Here is a 23,680-nt window from a genome sequence, read left to right on the forward strand (position 1 = left end):
TTAATATTAAAATGACCAATTTGGAAAACAAATTTGCATTTCAAATTTGTATTAAGTCATTTTCTTTTCAAATGTTTGTAACTTATTCCATTATTATCCTTAACATAGATGTTGCCCTATCATAAGATTTGGATGTTGTTGTAAATTTTGAAAATTTCTAATTAAGTTAAACTAGCAATAGCAACAACACATTTTCTTTATAGACTACTAGGAACCATAGTCAGTTAAATGTTTCTTTCTTATTTTGCTTATGGCAACAATTGTTGGTTAATAAATCCAGGGAAGAACTGACTTGGATTGAATCCTAGCATTCAAACTGAAGCCAAAATGAGAAAGGGAAAGAAGAGATTAGAATCATGTGTTGAATCTGTCCAGGCCACAAATTGGATTGGCTCAGTCTGACTTATTCACAGTCTGACTTGACTCTCCAAATTTGTCCAGGTGAGATCTTTTTAACCTGTCTCAGATGTTAATATTCATAGATGTGAACTTATATTTTAAGTGTTCAAACAGTAACATTATTTTTTTTTTATTTTTGAAATATTTGTAATCTGAAAATATTCACACCATATCCACATGAATGCAGGTAAATTCACAATTTATCATTAACTATTTAAAAAATGGATATGAAAACTTTATCTAGTAATTATTTTAAAAAAATATTACCAAACTTCAAGATTAGAAACTGGATTCAAACAAGATGACAGGAAGTTTGCTCGTTCCAAACCTCCCCCTCAATTTATCATGATACAATGTTTATATTTATGTTTTATTAATTTTAATCAATTAATAAATTAGTTAGCATTGCCCCACAACAATTTACTAATAAGAGTCCTGGAAACATGCTTTTGTTTAATTACAACTCCAAAATCTTATTTTAAAAAATCTTATAATTTTTTCACAATGCCATATATATGAAATTAGTGCAAATACAAAATGAAAAGGAATGCACACTATTGAGGGAGGCGCCTGTACTCGTATCATTCCTCTCTTTTTCCATTTGTGATGATGCTGATGTAATGAAGAAAAAACATAGTGTGAATCTGTGTAGATGGTCACAGGGACTAACGGATAATGGTGTTCCAGCAAATGAACCAAAACCCATTTCTTCCTGGGGAGAATTTGCCAGAAAGGAAAATAACAGCTTCCATTTGGTCCTGTGTACTAACAGCAGACCAAGTGTGGTGACCAGCGATAACCCAAAGATGCAAGGACTGGGTATGCTGGTAGGCAAGTAAGGTATTGGCTTGCATGGCTTCAGTAATGAGAGCTTTCAGGTGAGACGTGTCTCGAGCAGTAAAATATGTGGGCTGGGAGCCTTTCCCTTGTTTCTGTATGTAAGTATACAGGAAAAGAGCCTTCTCGCTACAGGCAGGGATCCATAAATGGCAGAAATTGAGCAAACCCAGTACTGCTCGGATCTGGGTAACCGAAGGGGTGGAACTGGAAGAGACACTAAGGATCGCACCAGGTCATCATTGATGGAGCGCACTCCGCTCCCCAAATGGACACCCAAGAAAGAAACGGAGGATTGAGCCAAGAGAAACTTTCAGTGGTTGACCTTATATCCCAAATGGTACAAGGTAGTCAAGAGTTGAACAGAAAGCTGTATGCAGAGATCCTCGTCCGGAGCCATGAGTAGTAGATCATTGACGTATTGGCAAAGGCTAGCGTTGTCAGGTAATGTAGCCTCAAACAGTTCCAAATCTTTTCGCAGTTGACTGCTAAAAATTGTTGGGCTATCTCGAAAACCCTGAAGAAGGCGCATCCATTGAAAGCTGCGTGGTCCAAACTGAAAGGATGTCAGCGGACGACAAGAGGGATCAAGTGGAATACAAAAGAAGGTATTAGAGAGGTCAATGCATGTCTTAAATTGATGAATCAGTGTACAATGTAGGAGAGTTACCAGATTAGGGACATTAGGATAGATAGGTATGGCGAGATCATTCAACAGTCACAAATCTTGGACCAGTCTCTAGGGATGTGAATTGGGCTTCGGACGATTGAAAATATCATCGATATTTTCAAAATCATCAGAAATCAGGGGCTCCCCAAAACGATAGGAAAACCCCACGATATTGTTTGTGGGGGTTCTCTTATCGTTTTGGGGGAGGGCAGGAAAAACGGCACACAAAAATGACCCCTAAACCCACCCTGACTCTTTAAAACTAATCCCTTAGCTTCCCCCACCCTCCCAACCCCCACAAAAACATTTTACAGGTACCTGGTGGTCCAGTGGGGGTCCCGGGAGCGATCTCCCGCTCCCGGGCCGTCGGCTGCCACTAATCAAAATGGCGCCGACGGACCTTTGCCCTTACCATGTGACAGGGTATCCGTACCATTGGCCGGCCCCTGTCACATGGTAGGAGCACTGGATGGCCAGTGCCATTTTTAAAGATGGCGCCGGCCATCCAGTGCTCCCTCCATGTGACAGGGGCCAGCCAATGGCACGGATACCCTGTCACATGGTAAGGGCAAAGGCCATCGGTGCCATTTTTATTAATGGCAACCGATGGCCCGAGAGCAGGAGATCACTCCCGGGACCCCCACTGGACCACCAGGTACCTGTAAAATGTTTTTGGGGGGTCAGGAGGGTGGGGGAAGCTAAGCTATTAGTTTTAAAGGGTTGGGGTGGGTGTTTTGTTTTTCGGCTCGGGTGCAGCCGATAAGCAAAACCGTGATCGGGCCGGACAAAAAAAAAACACGATGTGAATCTGAACCGGAATCCGAACCGATTCCGGTTCCAATTCACATCTCTACCAGTCTCCATCTCCCATTCTTTTTCTTTACTGGGAACAAATGGGTATTAAAGGGGGAGTCAATGGGTTCTAAGATGCCTGCTGCAAGCAGACCTTGGATCTCTACTTCTATAGAAGGAAGAGCTTCAGAGGGTAGGGGATACTGGTCTTGCTATGGGCCAATATTGTCGTCTTTGAGGCGAATGTGGTGGGGGCGTGCTGAGTGAGAGAAACCAAATTCGTTTTCACCATCTATGGACCACAAGTCTTTAGGAATTGAAGCCAGCGCAGAAGTCCACTGATCGGTAAAATGATCAAGGACTGCCATAATCAAGTATGGGGTAGAATGAGAGAAGTTCAATTGAACATGGAATTTTGAAAGAAGATCTCGGCCTAAGAGATTGACAGGACAATTTGGAGCATAAATGAAACGACCATTATGTTGTTCATCTCCGCACTGCAGGGTACATGTCTGGGTGCATCATAATAGGGTAGAAGTACCTGAGAGACCGGTGACAGGCTGTGAATCAAATGATAAAGAAACGGAAGGGAGTAAACAGCAAAGGAGAGAAATGGAAGCTCCCATGTCCACTAGGAATCACATAGAATGCTTGCCATTCAATATAAGTTCGAGGATAGGCGCATGTGAGTCAGCGGGAATAGTGATCGGTGCGACAAGGGATGCCTTTGCCCTCACTATGTCACAGGGGCTGGACACAGTGAGGGCAAAGGCTATCGGTGCCATTTTGAATACTGGCAAAGGCTATCGATAGCCATTTTGAATACTGGCAAAGGCTATGGAGTGCAGATGGTTGCTCCAGGACCCCTGATGGACTTTTGGCAAGTTTTTTTGGGGGTCAGGAGGGTCCCCCAGGACTTGCCAAAAGTCCCTGGTAATCCAGTGGGGGTCTGGGAGCGATCTCCTGCACTCAGGCCGTTGGCTGCCAGTAATCAAAATGGCCTTACTATGTCACAGGGGCTACTGGTGCCATTGATCAGCCCCTGTCACATGGTAGGAGCACAAGATGGCGCCGATGGCCATGTGACAGGGGCTGACCAATGGCACTGGTAGCTCCTGTGACATAGTAGGTCAAAGGCTATCGGTGCCATTTTGAAACCGGCAGCCAAGGTTGTGAGTGCAGGGGATGGCTCCTGGACCCCCTGCTGGACCACCAGGGAATTTTGGTAAGTTGGGGGGGTTAGGAGGGTGGGGGGTTTGTTTAAATTGGCTCCTTTAAGTGGCCGAATTATTTGTCGAGATTTGTCGTATTCGTGGGGAATCATGATACGTTTCGCTCCCCACAAATACAACGAATAAGGCCCTGTACGTTGCGGATTCCCAATTCATATGGAACGAATGCACACCCCTAGGGTATATGTGGAAGAAGAATATCAGCCGCTTATTTGGAAAATACATCCCCGAATGATGCATATTGGGGCGGCAGTCCTGGCATCACTGGAGTCATAGGCATGCAATTGATAGGCGAGATTTCCTTAAGGCACTTCCCGTGACATTCTGGACCCCAGCGGTAGAGATCCAAGGATGCCCAGTCAAATTGGGTTGGTTCACTTGCAACCAGGGTAACCCCAGGACGATAGGGTGCATAGCCCTTTCCAGTACAAAGAAGGAGAGTGATTCCGTATGGAGAGCTCCAGTGTGGAGAGAAACTGGTATGGTTTGGCAAGTCACATCGCCCGGTAAGGGCTCTCCATGAATGGAGGATAACAGTATTGGATCTTTCAACTTGATGAGGGGAATCCTCAAGTATTCCACTAGACATCTGAGAATGAAGTTGCCTCCTGCCCCTGAATCCACCAGGGCAGGAGTCTGAACCGAGACTGGTCCATAGGTCAAGGAGACTGGGAGAGCGAGTGGAGGAGAGAGCGTAGTGAGGTCTAAGAACAGTCCTCCTGCAGGACTTAGGCCAGTCCGTTTTCCAGACGAATGGAGCATGTAGAGACATTGTGGCTGGGCTGACCACAGTACATGCAAAGGCCACACCTCTTCCGAAGTCTTCTCTCTTTGGAAGTCAAACGTCCATAACCAAGTTACATCGGTTCATCTTTATCAGCAGCAGAGATTACTGGAACCATCTGAGGTGCAGGTATAGCACTAGCCTGTTTCAACCCAGGTAACATCTTAGGCCAGAGTTCCTTCACCTTGTCCCGAAGCCGGTGATCAATCTGAGTGTCCAAGGCTACTAATTTGTCCAGCGAGTCAGGTGTTTCACGAGCAGCCAGCTCGTCCTTTAAACGGTTATCCAGGCCTCTGAAAAAGAGAGTCTTGAGACATTTGGGGTCCCAGCAGAGTTCTGCCGCAAGAGTTCTAAACTCTATAGCAAATTCAGCCAATGATCTGTTGCCTTGCTTCAATTCAACCAAAGCAGTACCAGCAACTGAAGTTCAAGCAGGGTCATCAAAAACGGATTTAAATAAGTCCATAAATCCTTCTATGTCCTGCAAAATGGGGTCCTTGCATTCGCACAAGGTAGATGCCCAAGACAAAGCCCTACCATCCAGGTATGAAAGGATGTAAGTAGTCTTGGAGAGAGCCATAGGGAATAAAGATGGCTGGAAAGCAAAATGCATGCAGCACTGGTTTAAAAAAACCCGGGTCTTCTGGATTTCTCCGGAAAAATGATTTGGAGCCGCCAGTGGTACAGCAAAGTTAACTCCTGTAACTGACCTTCATGGCTGGAAGCTGTGCCTTGAACGTTCTGTGTGTGTAGCTGATGGAACGCTGAATTTCTCCAAGGCGTCTTGCTGCTCCGAAATGCTCAGGGCTAGGCCCGGTATGGCCTGTAAGGCATTGTAGGGATGTGCAGAGCAAAATTTTATGTTCATATTTTTTATGTCCGAAAGGGGGTCCCACTTGCGGCCAATATGGACATAAAAAAAATCCAATGAGTTGGGTATATGTACATATGTGCCAATAAAAAATTTAAACCCCCTCACCCTCCTTAATCCCCCCCCCAGACTTACCACAACTCCCTGGTGATCGAGCGAGGAGTGAGAACGTCATTTCTGCAATCCTTGGCGAGAAGCATGTGACGTCGGTGGCACGTCGAGTGACGCGGCGTCACGTGATTCCCGGCTCGTTCGCGCCGGACGGCTCGTTCGGCCCAAAAATAACTTTTGGCCAGCTTGGGGGGGCCTCCTGACCCCCCCAAGCTGGCCAAAAGTTCTTTTTGGGCCGAACGAGCCGTCCGGCGCGAACGAGCCGGGAATCACGTGACGCCGCGTCACTCGACGTGCCACCGACGTCACATGCTTCTCGCCAAGGATTGCAGAAATGACGTTCTCACTCCTCGCTCGATCACCAGGGAGTTGTGGTAAGTCTGGGGGGGGGATTAAGGAGGGTGAGGGGGTTTATATTTTTATTTTGGCTCAACAATCGCGATTTCCCACATATCGAACATATCTATGTTCGATATGTGGGAAATCCGATCGTTTATGTCGAATCAATTTTTTAAGTAAAAAAAAAATATGAGTTGCGTTTTACTAATGCGGTCAATCCGAATGCACACCCCTAGCATTGAGCTGTGCTGGATCCATGGAGTTAGCAATCTGTTATTATTTGTGATAATTGTGGTTGGATCCTTGGGCCTGTGGCAGATGACCACGCCCCCAGGGGAAGATCCCGAGAGGGGCCACCGGTCAGGCTCAGAGTTGGGAGACAGACACACACTAGATCTTGTATTAAAATGTATAGTGAACCACCAGAGGTGGCAGTAGTGAGCTGGAAGAGCCCAGCTGGGCTGTAGTCCCTAAGGCACTGGAACAGCGATCCCAGGATGGCTGATCTGTAGAGAAACTGAATATAGTGAGTAGGCAGAGTATGCAGAGTTCAGGAACAGAACCTTGATGGTAACACTCACACAATAGTCTCTTGAAGCAGCCCAGAGTCTGGAATGAAGTAGGCCCTCGAGGAGCAAGTACCGGTTCCAGACTGCGACCTGAAAAGCAAGAGAGAGAGCGATGCCCCCGAGGAGCGGGTGCCCCTGGTAAAGTCTGAGGAGGCAGAGTAGCACGGTATGCAGAGAACAAATCCCATCCACAGCAATACCTGGAGGAAGTCCTTGCTAACTCAAATAGCTAGCAAGTATCCGGTGATGATGACATCATCTCAGGGGAACGCCCCTGTGGTTCACGCCACAGCTGGTACTTGAGTCGGGGCCGCGCCACGCGCCCACCCTTAGGCTTCAGGAGAACATGGCGGAAGGCAACGTCTGGGTGGTCTGGGGACACCAGAGGAGGTCGGCAAGATGACGCCACGGCAGCCAAACTTCCATCAACCAAAGAAGGAGTCGCAAAAGAGGTAAGGTGGGCGGAGTGGAGATGTCGGGCAGCGACGGTCGCAACAATTATACAGGTAAATGTGTGCACAATACAGAAAATACATACGTATTTTTGATATTTATGAGAATACAAGCTACTTACACATGTATCTGCTAATTTTATGCATGCAACACTTTTGAAAATTCACTCCACAGATTTTAGCCAATATTTTCAGAGACAACTTATACATATACACGGTGAACCTACATATACACGGTGAACCTAGAAGATGTGGTAGGCCTGATTGACAAACTGAAGAGTAGTAAATCACCTGGACCGGATGGTATACACCCCAGAGTTCTGAAGGAACTAAAAAATGAAATTTCAGACCTATTAGTAAAAATTTGTAACTTATCATTAAAATCATCCATTGTACCTGAAGACTGGAGGATAGCAAATGTAACCCCAATATTTAAAAAGGGCTCCAGGGGCGATCCGGGAAACTACAGACCGGTTAGCCTGACTTCAGTGCCAGGAAAAATAGTGGAAAGTGTTCTAAACATCAAAATCACAGAACATATAGAAAGACATGGTTTAATGGAACAAAGTCAGCATGGCTTTACCCAGGGCAAGTCTTGCCTCACAAATCTGCTTCACTTTTTTGAAGGAGTTAATAAACATGTGGATAAAGGTGAACCGGTAGATATAGTATACTTGGATTTTCAGAAGGTGTTTGACAAAGTTCCTCATGAGAGGCTTCTAGGAAAAGTAAAAAGTCATGGGATAGGTGGCAATGTCCTTTCGTGGATTGCAAACTGGCTAAAAGACAGGAAACAGAGAGTAGGATTAAATGGGCAATTTTCTCAGTGGAAGGGAGTGGACAGTGGAGTGCCTCAGGGATCTGTATTGGGACCCTTAGTGTTCAATATATTTATAAATGATCTGGAAAGAAATACGACGAGTGAGATAATCAAATTTGCAGATGACACAAAATTGTTCAGAGTAGTTAAATCACAAGCAGATTGTGATAAATTGCAGGAAGACCTTGTGAGACTGGAAAATTGGGCTTCCAAATGGCAGATGAAATTTAATGTGGATAAGTGCAAGGTGATGCATATAGGGAAAAATAACCCATGCTATAATTACACGATGTTGGGTTCCATATTAGGTGCTACAACCCAAGAAAGAGATTTAGGTGTCATAGTGGATAACACATTGAAATCGTCGGTTCAGTGTGCTGCGGCAGTCAAAAAAGCAAACAGAATGTTGGGAATTATTAGAAAAGGAATGATGAATAAAATGGAAAATGTCATAATGCCTCTGTATCGCTCCATGGTGAGACCACACCTTGAATACTGTGTACAATTCTGGTCGCCGCATCTCAAAAAAGATATAATTGCGATGGAGAAGGTACAGAGAAGGGCTACCAAAATGATAAGGGGAATGGAACAACTCCCCTATGAGAAAAGACTAAAGAGGTTAGGACTTTTCAGCTTGGAGAAGAGACGACTGAGGGGGGATATGATAGAGGTGTTTAAAATCATGAGAGGTCTAGAACGGGTAGATGTGAATCGGTTATTTACTCTTTCGGATAGTAGAAAGACTAGGGGACACTCCATGAAGTTAGCATGGGGCACATTTAAAACTAATCGGAGAAAGTTCTTTTTTACTCAACGCACAATTAAACTCTGGAATTTGTTGCCAGAGAATGTGGTTCATGCAGTTAGTATAGCTGTGTTTAAAAAAGGATTGGATAAGTTCTTGGAGGAGAAGTCCATTACCTGCTATTAAGTTCACTTAGAGAATAGCCACTGCCATTAGCAATGGTTACATGGAATAGACTTAGTTTTTGGGTATTTGCCAGGTTCTTATGGCCTGGATTGGCCACTGTTGGAAACAGGATGCTGGGCTTGATGGACCCTTGGTCTGACCCAGCATGGCAATTTCTTATGTTCTTATATATTAATGTGTGAAAACGCTTGGGGAAACTGATCCGGTATGTACACAGATCAAATCACACAAAGTTGCACCTCCCTGTCAGAGGGCATAACTTGTGCCAGTTATATTTCAGATGTAGGACCTGATTTTCAAAAGCATTTACACACTTAAAATTGAGTTTTACATGTGGAAATACACTTTACCCATGTAAGTGGGCTTTTGAAAATTGCTACAATATATGCCATTGAATTGTCCATAAATATTCATGTGCAAGTGCACTTTACATGCATAAATGACCTTTTAAAATCCTATGATAGTATCTTACATTTACAAGTGTAACTCTTTTTAAAATTAATTCCATATGTTTTAAAATCAAAGACCGTAACTTTTAAACAGGTGTGCGGGTGAACATGTGCACATTCATTGACCCATATCCACAGATATGTACATTTTATAACATATGTACATATATGCATGCATGTTATAAAAAAAAGGCTGGAAGCACATACATTTACGCCCACTTTTTAATGGATATGTGCATGTGTGCGCAAATGCCATGTCTACCAAGTAAGTGGGGGAATTTTATAAGGGATGCACACTAACACCTTAAATACTTTTCCCAGTTCATTCCTAGTTCACCCAGTTAAGGGATAGGACTTCCAAGCCCTCCTAGTTTAATAGCCTCCCTCCCCCTGCCCCCCCCCCCACCCCGTTAGCCAACCTCGCTGACTAGCCAAGAGTTTTTTGTTTTAATACTTACACAGCATCCATAGAAGTAGTAAATTTACGCGGCAGAGGACACCAGTGTGTGCAAGGACACGTAAGTATTTGCTTGCACATTTCTTGGCCAGGCCCCCGACAAGCCCATGCCCTGCCCAGACCATGCCCATGCTCCACCCCTTTTTTAGAAACTTTTCACTTGTGGGTAGCGGAAGATACGCACGTTCATGAATGGCTTTTAAAATCCACTCAGCACTCGCAGGCCCCACTTGTGTGCATATCTCTCGGTTTTGGTGTGCACAGGACTTTTAAAATTTGCCTTAAAATATATGGGCAAAGATTCAAAATCCACCTGAACTCTATCCTCTGAAATGCCTCCTTGCAGTTTGCCTGAAATACTTTTATGAGCACTGAGCCCCAGCTGTTTTAGAATCATGTGCATAAAAGACTTTGAAATCCCCCCCCCCCCCCCCCCCCCCCCATAACTACTCTCTCACCAAGTTTAGAATGTAAATTCTTTGGTGAAGATACATTGTATCCATGCAAATATTTGTACAGTGCCATGTGCACCAATGGCAGCATCTGATGCCAGTCCTTCTCCTTGTAGTCACACTTCGGTCCTGTAATGGTGTTGTCTGGGTAAATATGTGGACAGAGCTGGCATCAACATCCATCACAGGACCCAACTATCGGGTCGATAAGGTAAAAATCGTGGGAGAGCGGGCGAGCACCCGCTCTCCCGGAACGCACACAGGACACTCTCCTGTGCGGGCGATACAATAAATGAATTTATTTAAATTAGGGTCCGTGGTAAAAAGAGGCGCTAGGGACACTAGTGCATCCCTAGCGCCTCTTTTTGGACAGGAGCGGCGGCTGTCAGCGGGTTTGACAGCCGACGCTCAATTTTGCTGGCATCATTTCTTGAGCCCGCTGACAAGCCACGGGTTCGGAAACCGGACGCCGGCAAAACTGAGCATCCGGTTTTCGAATTGCGAGCCGCAGCCCCATTTTAAATTTTTTTTTTATTTTTTACTTTTTTTAACTTTTGGGGCCTCCGACAATATCGCCATGATATTAAGTCGGAGGGTGCACAGAAAAGCAATTTTTTTTACTGCTTTTCTGTGCACTTCCCTGGCGCCGGCAGAAATTAACGCCTACCTTTGGGTAGGCGCTAATTTCTTAAAGCAAAATGTGCGGGTTGGCTGCACATTTTACTTACTGTATCGCGCGGGAATGACTAATAGGGCCATCAACATGCATTTGCTATTAGTCTTGGGGGGGGGGTTTGGACGTGCGTTTTCGACGCGCTATTACCCCTTACTGAATAAGGGGTAAAACTAGCGCGTCAAAAACGTGCGTCCAAATGCCAGTTAACAGTGCGCTCCATCGGAGCGCACTGTACTGTATCATCCTGAATGTTAACTACAACATCTGGAACTCATTCACCTGCTCTGTTTCCAATGTTATGTATGCCATTACCTCCGAGCACTGTCTGTCTGCTGTTTACATAGGAAAAACTCGTCAATCCCTCTCTCACACCTTGTTTTACCTAATCCAGTGCCTTCTCTTTGTTCTGTATATATTTTACCCATCTCCTGTACATCACTTCATGCATCTGACGAAGTGGACACTGTCCTCGAAAGCTCATGCTTCAATAAATTGGTTAGCCTATAAGGTGCTACCTGTCTTTGTCATTTTTTGCTATACCAGAATTAACATGGTTATCCCTCTGAAGATTAAAGGATATATCAGTCATCCTGGATCCAAGATGATGCCCTTGCCCTTTTCTTCTCCTCTGCATCTTATACCTTTTTGGCATATGCTCTTAGTCTGGATTTTCTTTTCCTGCATGTCTCTTTTTTACTTTCACCTGCTTTTCTAGGATCCACATATTCTCCTGCTTCTACCCTCAGGATTGAAAGTCCGCCCCATGTACCAGGCTTAATTTTATACAGGTTTGTAGCAAAAGGGCACCCCATGAGAAAAAGTTGACTGTGCTTTGTTCATTTTAGTGTGTACACACTATTTTATGTAGCATATATTTGCTAATTAGCAATTAGGTGGATATAGCATTGAAACCCTTTGCTTTTGGGATTTATGTAAATGTTAATAGAACACATACACTGCTGAGTGCATTTTTTAACGTTTGTGTTAAAATATTTAGCATATTACATGCTAAATGGTGTTTTATAATAATATTTTGAATATGTATCCTTACTTTCCAAATAATTGTCAGGACAGCAAAAGGCATTTAGTATTTGTAAAGTGCCCCGTACGTGCTCATCCCGCGCATGGGCCTGCTCCTTCATGGTTCCACGGCAGGTCCCGGATCGGCCTCCCTAGCGGCAGCTGCTAGCACTTCCAGGCCCCAGTGTCCCGCAGCTGCGGTCACCGGGCCTTCTATTGCACACCAGGCCTCACGCCGGAGCTCGGACTCTTCGGCGCTGTTGGCCAAGCCCCTACGCACTCGCGTGCGGATCGCCTGGCCTCTTGTAGGGCCAAGGCGGGTCTTAGCTCTGCAGCGCGCCCTGATTGAGTCTCTGTTATAAGGAAGTCCCTGCCTGCACTTCCTTGCCTTGGCAATCAGGTCGGCTTATGCTAGATTGTCTCCGCACTTGTACTTGTTCCTGTCTTGTTCCAAGTATCGTTCCAGGATCCTTCTGTTCCAGTTCTGTTCCTGCCTTGTTCCTGCTTCCTACTTCCAGCGTCCTCCTGTTCCTGTTCGTCTGTTCGTCTCCCAGGTAGTACCCCCGGACTGTCTCTCTGGTACTGACCTCGGTTTGCTACTTGACCTGCCTGTTCGTCTGCCTGCCTTCTGAACCCATCCTGTTCCTCGACTTGCCTGCCTGCCACCTGCCTCCTGACTCCAGTCTGCTACTTGACCTGCCTGCCTGCTGCCTGCCTCCTGACTCCAGTCTGCTACTCGATCTGCCTGCCTGCTGCCTGCCTCCTGACTCCAGCCTGCTACTCGACTCGTCTGTCTGCTGCCTGCCTTCTGACCTCAGCTCGCCTGTGACCTCGTCTGACCTCCGGTACCTGACCTCTGCTTTGCTGACTATCCCTCAGACTGACTCCTCGACTCTGACCTCCGCCTGCTTGACCTCGTCTTCAGATTCTGGCTCTGTTCCTAGTCTTGTTGTCACTTACACTCTTCTGGTCCTCCTTGTTCCACCTCTAGTCTCGAACCTGACTGCGCTCCCCTTCTGTCTGTGGGCATGCCGAACTTCCACTCTCCACGCTTGGACTTAGGTGCGAGGCCCACCTAAGTCCAAGCGGCCCGGGTCCCTACGGGCTCCTCCTGGGGGGACCTCAGGCTTCCAGTGGTGAAGCTCTTCCTAGCCTCTGTCTCCATTCGTGCTCCGCCCCCTGGGGGCAGTTGCCTCCTAGTCCCTACCAGGAGGCGCGTCTCCACTGCCACAGGACAAGGATCCACCCCCGAGTGCAACAGGTTGCCAAGGCCATGGACTTGGCGGAGTCTCCCACCTCCAGGGCCCTACCGGGTTTGGCCGCCACATTTAAACAACATCATCAAGCTTTGGAAACGCTGGCCTCTTCGGTGGAAGAACTTCATTCCCAGCGTCAAGATACATCTTTGGCCAATCCTGTGGGCCTTTCGGCCACCATGCTTCCCAAAGCATCTTTGGCACTTCCTGCACTTCCTTGCTATAATGGGGACCCACGCTCCTGCTGGGGTTCCCTTAATCAGTGCATTATGCAGTTTGCACTGCAATCCTCGCTGTTTTTGAAGGAAATCACTAAGGTGATCTTCATTCTGTCTCGTTTGGAAAGGAAGGCCCTTGCATGGGCCTCTCCCTTATGGGAACGTTCTGATCCCATTCTTTCTAAGTTAACTGACTTCATTGCTCTTTTCAAGCAGACCTTCAGAGACTCAGGCCGCCAGGCTGTCGCCAGCCATAATTTGCTCCACCTCCGTCAAGGGGCAAGGACCCTCTCCGAGTATATGGTGGAGTTTTGAACTCTGGCCACAGAGCTTGGGTGGCAAGAAGATTGTCTGCAAGCCATCTTCCTAGATGGACTCTCCTGTGCTCTCAAAGATGAGCTCTCTGTCCGTGAGACTCCCACGTCTCTAGAGGACCTGATTTCCCTGGCCGGGAGGATTGATCATCATCTCCGGAAAAGACGCCTAGAAGTAAAGGCTCCACGCTCTCCTATAGCACGCCCCACAAATGCCTCCATTTCTCCGGTGAAGAATTCTGCACCACCACCTTCCTCCTTGGTGGATCCTATGGAAGTGAATTGTGGGCGTTTGTCTCCAACCGAACAGCTACGTCGGCGGAAGGAGGGTCTTTGCCTTTACTGTGGCACTTCTGGACATTGTCTCCAGTCCTGCCCGGTGAGACCTGGGAAACTGCACCGCCTGAGCCCGGCGGGGGTCCTGAGCTTGGGAACAAATGTTACTGGCCCTCAACTTTTGCTTCCGGTCTCCCTGGGCATCAAGGCCCACACCTTTGCTACCACCGCTCTTGTTGATACTGGAGCTAGTGGCAGCTTCATTATGGACGACATTGTTAAGCTCTTGAACATCCCTCTTCAGCCATTGGAGGTGAGTCTCCGCATTGCCTCCATTCAGGGGGATCATCTTCCAGGACTTATTATTCACCGGATAGTGGCTGTCCATCTTACCATGGGCACCGTCCACGAGGAAGAGATGTCTTTCTACGTAATGAAGCAATCAGTGCACCCGATTATCCTGGGTCTGCCCTGGCTACAGGCTCATAAACCCTAGTTCGACTGGCAAACACTGCAGTTGGTACTATGGGGCTCCAATCGGTTCAGTGTGCTGCGACAGTCAAAAAATCAAACAGAATGTTGGGAATTATTAGAAAGGGAATGGTGAATAAAACAGAAAATATCATAATGCCTCTGTATTGCTCCATGGTGAGACCGCACCTTGAATACTGTGTACAATTCTGGTCGCCGCATCTCAAAAAAGATATAATTGCGATGGAGAAGGTACAGAGAAGGGCTACCAAAATGATAAGGGGAGTGGAACAGCTCCCCTATGAGGAAAGACTAAAGTGGTTAGGGCTTTTCAGCTTGGAGAAGAGATGGCTGAGGGGGGATATGATAGAGATGTTTAAAATCATGAGAGGCCTAGAACGGGTAGATGTGAATCAGTTATTTACTCTTTCGGATAATAGAAAGACTAGGGGGCACTCCATGAAGTTAGCATGGGGCACATTTAAAACTAATCGGAGAAAGTTCTTTTTTACTCAACGCACAATTAAACTCTGGAATTTGTTGCCAGAGGTTGTGGTTAGTGCAGTTAGTATAGCTGTGTTTAAAAAAGGATTGGATAAGTTCTTGGAGGAAAAGTCCATTACCTGCTATTAAGTTCACTTAGAGAATAGCCACTGCCATTAGCAACGGTAACATGGAATAGACTTAGTTTTTGGATACTTGCCAGGTTCTTATGGCCTGGATTGGCCACTGTTGGAAACAGGATGCTGGGCTTGATGGACCCTTGGTCTGACCCAGTATGGCATGTTCTTATGTTCTTATATAAATGCTAGAAGACTTGTTTGCGTTCTGTATCTCCAGTAGTTCCTGTCCTGAAGTCTGTCACGTTACCTGGTTTGCCTCCGCAGTATTCTGACTTCAAAGATGTTTTTTCGAAGCAGAAAGCGGACACCTTGCCTCCGCTATGCAAGTTCAACTGTCCTATTGAACTCATGCCGGGCACTATGCCACCCAAAGGCAGAACCTATCCGTTGTCTCAACCTGAGACCCAGGCTATGTCGAAGTATATTAAGGAGAACCTAGAGCAAGGTTTCATCTGTCCGTCTGACTCCCCTGCTGGTGCGGGGTTCTTCTTCTTCAAGAAGAAGGATGGCAGTCTATGCCCCTGTATTGATTACAGGGGGCTCAACGCCATAACCCGCAAAGACCGATGCCCATTGCCCCTCATTAGTGAACTGTTCAATAGCCTTGAAGGGGCACGAATCTTCTCCAAACTGGATCTGAGGGGTGCCTACAATTTGGTACGCATCTAGCCTGATGATACATAGAAACATACATAGAAACATAGAAGTGACGGCAGAAGAAGACCAACGGCCCCATCCAGTCTGCCCAGCAAGCTACGCAGTTTATCCATTTTTTCCCCCCCTTTTTCTCCCTCCCACCCGTCCCTATTGGCTTCCAGCATCCTCCGGCCCCAATTCCCTTCCACCCCTCCACCAATGCAGAGAGCAGCGCCATCCTAGTGAACATCCAGCTCAATCAGGGGTAGCAACTGCCGCAACCAGCAGGCCACACCCCTGCCCCTTACCCACCCCTGTTTTGTTTGCTTGTTTGTTTTGGTTTTTTTTTATTTTTGAGATGACAGCCCTCCATCCTTCCGCTCCGTGAAGGTGGAACACCAACCACTGGCCACTGGCATCCCGCTCCGTGAATGCCTCTGTGGTTACTGCCGCTCCGTGCAGTGTTTTGTTGCATGACGTGGAACACCAACTACTGGCCACTGGCATCCCGCTCCGTGAATGCCTCAGTGGCTACTGCCGCTCCGTGCAGTGTTTTGCTGCCTGAAGGTGGAACACCAACTACTGACCACTGGCATCCCGCTCCGTGAATGCCTCAGTGGCTACTGCCGCTCCGTGCAGTGTTTGCTGCCTCCTCTCTATTTATGCCCACTAGACTTGATGGATCCACAGTGTTTATCCCACGCCCCTTTGAAGTCCTTCACAGTTTTAGACTTCACCACTTCCTCCGGAAGGGCATTCCAGGCATCCACCACCCTTTCCGTGAAGAAATACTTCCTGACATTGGTTCTTAGTCTTCCTCCCCGGAGCCTCAGCTCGTGACCTCTGGTTCTGCTGATTTTTTTCCTACGGAAAAGGTTTGTCGTTGTCTTTGGATCATTAAAGTTTTTCAAGTATCTGAAAGTCTGAATAATATCACCCCTGCTCCTCCTTTCCTCCAGGGAGTACATATTTAGATTCTTCAATCTCCTCGTATGTCATCCGATGAAGATCCTCCACCTTCCTGGTCGCCCTTCTCTGTACCGCTTCCATCTTGTCTTTGTCTCTTTGTAGATACAGTCTCCAGAACTGAACACAGTACTCCAGGTGAGGCCTCACCAAGGACCTGTACAAGGGGATAATCACTTCCCTTTTCTTACTCGATATTCCTCTCTCTATGCAGCCCAGCATTCTTCTGGCTTTTGCTATTGCCTTGTCGCATTGTTTTGCAGACTTTATATCATTAGACACTATCACCCCAAGGTCCCTCTCCTGCTCCGTGCACATCAGCCTTCCCCCCCCCCCCCAATCAAATACAGTTCATTCGGATTTCCACTCCCCATATGCATGACTTTGCACTTCTTGGCATTGAATCTCAGCTGCCATATCTTCGACCACTCTTCCAGTTTCCTTAAATCCCGTCTCATTCTCTCCACTCCTTCTGGCGTGTCCACTCTGTTGCAGATCTTAGTGTCATCCGCAAAAAGACAAACCTTACCTTCTATCCCGTCCGCAATGTCGCTCACAAAGATATTGAAAAGGACCGGTCCCAACACCGATCCTTGCGGTACACCACTTAAAACCGCTCTCTCTTCAGAGAAAGTACCATTTACCATCACACATTGTCTTCTGTCCGTCAACCAATTTGCAATCCAGGTCACCACCTCGGCACTCACTCCTAAGCTTCTCATTTTATTCACCAGTCTCCTGTGCGGAACCGTATCAAAAGCTTTGCTGAAATCCAAGTAGATGACATCGAGCGCTCTTCCTTGATCCAATTCCTTGGTTACCCAGTCAAAAAAGTCAGATTTGTCTGACAGGATCTTCCCCTGGTGAATCCATGTTGCCTCTGGTCCATCAATTCTCCGGACTGTAGATATTTCACTATTCTCTCTTTCAACAGTGACTCCATTACTTTTCCCACCATTGAAGTGAGGCTAACCGGTCTGTAGTTACCAGTAGGGGTGTGCATTCGTATTGAACATAAATGTAAAACGCTTTTTTTTTTTTTTTAACTTAAAAAAGTGATGAGACATAAACGATCGGATTTCCAACTTATTCAATATAGCTATGTTGAATAAGTTGGAAATCGCGATTGTTGATCCAAAATAAAAATTTAAACCCCTCACCTTCCTTAATCCCCCCCCAAAGACTTACCACAACTCCCTGGTGATCCAGCGAGGAGTGAGGACGCCATTTCTGACCAACTTTGCAAGGAGCACGTGACGGCGCCACGTCGGAGTGACGCGGTGTCACGTGATTCTCCGCGGGTTCGCGCCAGAACGCTCGTTCGGCCCAAAAGGAACTTTTGGCCAGCTTGGGGGGGGTCTCTGCTGAACCTGACTCCTCCCTCCAGGTAAGACATGTCCTTGACGTTTGGCGGCATCAAGGAAAATGGGAATACCTCTTAGCCTGGGAAGGTTAAGGGGCCAAGGAAAATTTGTGGGAACCTTCCCATAATATCCTTGATAAGGAGCTCTTGAAAGCCTTTCATAGGGCTCATCCTGACAAGCCACGGCCGCGTAGGGGTAGGCCTAGAGGGGGGGGGGGTACTGTTACGCGCCCCGTCCATGCTTGTCCCACGCACAGGTCTGCTCACCTTCATGGTTCCATGGCAGATTCTGGGTTGGCATCCCTAGCAGCATATGCTAGCACTTCCAGGCCCCAGCGTCCTGTGGCGGTGTTCGCCGGGCCTTCTACTGTGCACCAGGTCTCACGCCAGAGCTTGTCGTCTTCGGCGCTGTTGGCCATGCCCCTGTGCACACATGCATGGACTGCCCGGCCTCTTGTAGGGCCAAGGGCGGGTCTTAGCTCCGCGGCATGCCCTGATTGAGTCTCTGTTATAAGGAAGTCCCTGTCTGCACTTCCTTGCCTTGGCAATCAGGTCGGCTTATGCTAGATTGTCTCCGCGCTTGTACTTGTTCTTGTCTTGTTCCAAGTCTCGTTCCAGGATCCTTCTGTTCCAGTTCTGTTCCTGCCTTGTTCCTGCTTCCTACTTCCAGCATCCTCCTGTTCCTGTTCGTCTGTTCGTCTCCCAGGTAGTACCCCCAGACTGTCTCTCTGGTACTGACCTTGGTTTGCTACTTGACCTGCCTGTTCATCTGCCTGCCTTCTGAACCCAGCCTGTTCCTCGACTTGCCTGCCTGCTGCCTGCCTCCTGACTCCAGTCTGCTACTCGACCTGCCTGCTGCCTGCCTCCTGGCTTCAGTCTTCTACTCGACCTGCCTGCCTGCTGCCTGCCTCCTGACTCCAGCCTGCTACTCGACTTGTCTGCTGCCTGCCTTCTGACCTCAGCTTGCCTGTGATCTCGTATGACCTCAGGTACCTGACCTCTGCTTTGCTGACTATCCCTTGGACTGACTCCTGGATTCTGACCTCCGCCTGCTTGACCTCATCTTCAGATTCTGGCTCTGTTCCTATCCTTGTTGACACCCATACTCTTCTGTTCCTCCTTGTTCCACCTGACCTCCAGTCTCGAACCTGACTGCGCTCCCCTTCTGTCTGTGGGCACGCTGGAAATCCACTCTCCCAGGAGACCCTGCAAAGCCCACCTAAGTCCAAATGGCCCGGGTCCCTACGGGCTCCACCCTGGGGGACCTCGGGCTTCGAGTGGTGAAGCTCTTGCTAGCCTCTGTCTCCTTCCGTGCTCCGTCCCTGGGGGCAGTTGCCTCCTGGTCCCTACCAGGAGGCACATCTCCACTGCCACAGGACAAGGGTCCACCCCCGAGTACAATAATATTTAGAATGTAGGCAAGATTCTAATGGGAGCTTGAGCTAGACTCATCCCCAAAGGTGAGAACAGGAGGCCTAAATTTCAGATCAGCCAGGAACCTGAAGCAAGTGGAAGCCACATCTATCCTTTGCATAGTCCCTAAAGCCACATCAGGGATGGGCTTGAGCTCAGTCCAGGGTTTGCTGAGAAGCAGAAAATTGTACTCAGCAATCCAAAGGCTAACCAGCCTGTTTGCTATTGAGCTGCCTGCACACAGAAGCCTTAGTGCCAAGTTTCTGTGTTCCAAGAGTACAATTCTAGTTCCTGCTTCACCTTTGATACCTGTTTTCTGACACTAGCTCCAGACCTTGCAGTTTCAGTGCTTTCCCAACAGAAAAAAAGATGATATTGCCCCGTACGAGTCCCTGGTGAGACCTTATTTGGAACACTGTGTACAGTTTTAGAAATGACATCTTCAAAAGGATATAAACCAAATGGAGTCAATCCAAAAGGTATTTACTAAAATGGTCTATGGTCTTCATTCTAAAGCATATGGGGACAAAGATCTAAGCATGTATATCCTAGAGGAAAAGCGGGATGGAAGATATGTTAGAGACATTTAAAACCTCCAAGGTTTCCATCCTTAGGAGGTGGGCCTCTTTCAATGGAAAGGAAGCTTTGGAGTTCATAGGACGAGAGTAAAAGGGGATAGACTCAAGAACAATTAAAAATATTTCTTTGCTGGGAGTCCAAGATGGCCGCCCAATAGATGAGATGCGCACAACCTCGCTCCTGGCTCCTCTGTTGATATTTGCCTTTCTTTAAAATTACCTATAATATTACTTCCACTAATGCCGCATACCAAACGAAAGGCTAAATTAAAGCTTAATATTACCTCTACGCCTGTGGACTTTAGGCAGCCAAGGATCGAGAGTTTGTTTGCGGTTCCTGGAGGATTGCAGCCAGCACGAGGCAACGCGGAGATCCCCGGAGAGGAGCAGGCTCCGGGGATCCAGTTTGAAGAGACATCCCTCAGTCCCGGAGCTCCGGAGGCTCCAGACCCGCTGTCTGGGATCTTGAGTACATCAAGCAAGGCTGCAATTGGGTGGCTGGAGGAGAGGATGCTGCCGGTAAGAACTTTGACCCCGAGAAAGAATGCCACTGAGGCATTACTTTCGGAGAGCCGAGAAGTTCAAGGCTCCAAGGCTCAGGCGTCATCGGAGACTCAAGATGGCGGGAAGAGTGGAGAATGTAGGGCAACAGGAAAAACTGAGCCGGAGATACAGGTAGCGGGGGTATATCCTTTTGAAAAACCTAAAGAAATTAATGTCGATACAATTTGGGGCATGTTTGTAGCAATGGACTCTTCTATTAAAAATATGTCCGCACTGCTTAGAGAAAACCTTCAACATACTAAGGACTCTGAGATTAAAATTAATGTATTGGAAAGACGAATAATGGAAAATGAACAAAGGGTTGAAGGCATAAGAGAAGTACAAAATAACTTGGTAAAATCTGACATTTAAATAATGCCCGAATTGAAAAGATGGAGAATGAGCTAAGATGTCTTAATCTTCGTATATTGAATTTCCCCAGGCTTAAAGGTCTATCACCAAGGGATTTGTTCAGAAGCTATGTTAAGGATATTTTAAAACTCCCTGACGAAGCATTACCAGTTTTATCTAAAATATACTACCTGCCTAGCACCAAGGAAAAGAAAAAAGAACAACTATCGTCACATTTGCAGTTAGAAAGAGAAGTGTCAATGGATGTATCTGCACTCCTTGAAATGACTTTGGAAACAGTGATAACAACTAGAGATACCTTATTTATATCTTTTGTCTTTATCTCAGATAGAGATACTATATTGAGAAGCTACTTAAGAAATCAAGATTTGCAATTTCATGGCTTTAGGCTGTGGATATATCCTGACGTAACTAAGGCTACGCAGGAGAGAAGAAGGAGTTTCCTTTAAATGAGACCAGAAGCCTTAAGTAGGGGAGCAAAATTTATATTAAGATATCCCTCAAAATGTGTATTAATTTTTCAGGATGCTAGGTATGTTTTTCAAGATCCTGCACAGCTGCGAGTGTATCTTGACTCTCATTCCTGAATATTGTCTCAAGCCTGGGCATAGAATAGATGAATCACCCAGGAATCATCTATTGGACGAGTATGTAGGTTAAAATACTATGTTGTTTGTTTTCTTTAAATATTACTACTCATCTATACATTGGTCTCCCTATTTCCTATAATTGTCTCAGATACAGAAGTAATATTATAGTTTTAAATAATAATATGCAATGTGGTTGTTACCTTTCTGATATCTGATATTTTTGAACTTTTGTTCTGTATAATTTTGTAAAACTTAATAAAAAAAAAATATTTCTTTGCTGGAGAGTAATGGATGCATAGAACACTCACCCCACATGAGCATTTATTTCTGATGACCTAACCAAATATCCAGGTTCATGCCATGATACATACATTCTTTTAGCCTCGAATGACAGCTGCTAAATAGCAAGGGCTTGACAGATAAGTAACTTCTTCCTATATTCTTCAAAGCTTATTACAAGACTTTGCTATTGACAGTCAGGGTTGTGACCCTGGAGACCATACTGCACATCCAGCTTCTCATCCTCATACCTTATCACTTAGCCCCACGCACTTCCTCTCCCCTTGCAACAACTATTAGCTATTATTGTGTGCTCTTTGGGTAAGGGACATAGTGACCTGCTATCTATAGCACAATCTAAAGCCCAATAGAAAGAATAAATTGGGGATGTGCATTTACTTTAAACAAATGATATGTCCAAGTTGAAAAAAAAACGTTTTCAGTATGTTCCAAATTTTATGAACCAAAAATGGCCTTGAACAAAAAATACCCAAAGATTTTGATTTTCATTTTGTTTAAAAAACATGGCTTCCCTGAGGTCCTCTATCCCACTCTCCAGCCCTGAAAGTCAAGCTTCAGGGCCCAGATCTACCCTCTCTCCAGCCCTGAAAATCAAGCTTCAGGGCCCCTAGCTGGGGCCACCGCAGACCCTTCAGTCCCTTTCCATAAATCTTGCTGGGACCAGGGAATTCCCTGGCTTGTGCTTGACCTTCTGTGAGGGTAGATGGTAAAGAATAGGGTGGGAGCAATGTCCATTTACTCTTGCCCCATCCCTTTTCTTTTAAAAATGGTACCAGCCGCCCTGAGGCCAGTGCCAATGTGATATCACTTTGGTGCCTGTCTCAGGGCTGGCCAGTGTCATTATGTTGTATGTACATATATACATTTGCAGTATTCATTTATTGATTGATTGACTGAAAATGTTTCTAGCCCACTCATGCACAATGCCAAGTGGGTAACAAAGTAAACATCCATAATAAAATCAATAAACATAAGACTATAAGTTGTGCGAAAATAGGATTCAATCATAGAACTTAATAACCATGACCAATATTGCATGTGTTGAAAGTATGATGTCTAACAAACAGAAACCACTAGTGATAACTGAAAAGTGCAACATTTCTAGCACACCTTCTCTAAGGAGCTGTTTTTAGTATGGATGTGGAGAAGGAAAAAAATTGTTTTGATTCGTTTTTCATTTCACCAGGACCCAAATTTGTTGCATTAGTTTCACAGGGGAAAAAACCAATGCATTGATTAGCTTTATTTGTTTTCCCATTAAAGTCAATGGGGGAAGTATTTGTAGCCTATTTTTGGCTGCAGAATTGGGGTTTTATTATCAATTCTGATGAAACTTCTGGGGAGCAATCATCAGAATGAGAAAAGAGCTCCAAGGTTCTTAGACTGTGGCAAAGTGGCACCAAAGTGGCATGAATAGCCTAAGGCACTGTAAAGGGGCAAAGGGGTACCAGGAGTGGCAAGAGTGCTTTAACAGAGTTGCAAACCAGCAGCGAGAGTGTCAAAAACAGACCACAGCCTCAAAAGAGAGCACCGATAACAGCTGCATGAACCCTCAAAGGCAGCACAACAGGCAAAGTGGCAAGACAAGTGGAATCAACATCCTACAGCACAATGAAGGGGGGAACATAGCAAGCAGAAAGAGTGTCAGAAAAAACCACAAGGCGCAGATAAAGGGACAAAGCTGGAGAAAGGCTAGCACCAACACACTGAGGAACCATGATAGTGGCAAGAACACCACAAGGAGTAGAGTGAGTCATCTGGTGCATGGCAGCAAGGCAGAGTGGCAGAAAGTTGATAGGGGCAAGACAGGCTGTCAGAGTGTAGGTAGTCAGGTCCCTACGGTTTTGATAGAGGCAAGACAGGCTGGCAGAGCTGAGGTAGTCAGGTCCCTGTGGTTTTG

The sequence above is a fragment of the Rhinatrema bivittatum genome, chromosome 3 (assembly GCF_901001135.1).
Source record: "Rhinatrema bivittatum chromosome 3, aRhiBiv1.1, whole genome shotgun sequence".
Lineage (NCBI taxonomy): Eukaryota > Metazoa > Chordata > Amphibia > Gymnophiona > Rhinatrematidae > Rhinatrema > Rhinatrema bivittatum.